This window comes from Photinus pyralis, unplaced genomic scaffold, assembly GCF_008802855.1.
Source record: "Photinus pyralis isolate 1611_PpyrPB1 unplaced genomic scaffold, Ppyr1.3 Ppyr1.4_LG10, whole genome shotgun sequence".
Lineage (NCBI taxonomy): Eukaryota > Metazoa > Arthropoda > Insecta > Coleoptera > Lampyridae > Photinus > Photinus pyralis.
The window spans coordinates 20,864,088-20,865,183 of record NW_022170250.1 but is presented as its reverse complement, the minus strand read 5'-3'; positions in this window follow the sequence as shown (position 1 = coordinate 20,865,183).

Here is a 1,096-nt window from a genome sequence, read left to right as displayed (position 1 = left end):
AACTTTCGGTTTAGTTATTCCCTGAATATTAATGGCAAATAGTAAGCAAGTAAGTAGAGATGGTATTTGGCAAACACGTAACAAGAGGATCAAATTTTTCTAAATTGTATGTCGCTGTAGACTGTCAAATAAATTATAATGATGATTTATTATGCAAATACCTCTGGGTAACATACTCTTTAGCGGTGTAATGACGAGGAAACAATCTGGCGTTGTAATGTTCCTAAATATGTTTTAATGCCCAATTTTTTTACTTAAAAATAACCTCTGGAAGTTTGTGAGATGTGCCAGAAAATTAATTAGCGCTTCATGCATGTCTGAGCATTCATATTTCAGAGTATGTATTCAAGGTCTATATAAATTTTAATGAATCTTAGTATTAAAGGGGCGTTTCGTTAATATCCCTCGAATTATTCCACACGTTTGCTAATTAAAAAGTCAACCTAACCGGATAATTGTAATTTGACATTTCTATTTAATTACAAACATCTTGCTGCACACGTGGTATGTTAGGTTAGTCATGGATTATAACTTAATGCACGTTTCAATTGCGATCAAATTTTGCACGCGAACCTACATCTTGTGCGGAACTTAAATTTTTAATTTTGTGTTCCAACTAAGTATGAAGGTTTCCTACTGCGACCATAGTATGCATGCATTTGAATTGAATTAATTTTGCGTTCTTCGCCTACTGTCGTATTTTTAGCGTTTAGTCCTGCGTGTGTTATATTGAGAGTACCACATAGTGACAGGGTTCGCTTGAAAGGATCTCTAACCCGAAAAAAACCGAGTTAGGTCCACTTGAAAAGACTGAGTTTTTTCGGGGCGCACCATTTTCAAAGCTTTTTGACTTTTGGGTTGAAATCAACTGCTTCAGCATAAATTCCAACGTTATTTAAAACGTATATACGAATGAGAGAACTCTACGTATAAACTAACAAGTACAAATTCTGAGAAACGGCCTATTTTGGCTTAATTATTTACTAAACAAAATTGGACCAATTACATTTTTAAAAAACCGTGTAGCAGCACGTTCTGACCCAATTCACCGTGACAAAACACGTGTTCGTGTTGGCCGAAATTCATTTATGTTTTT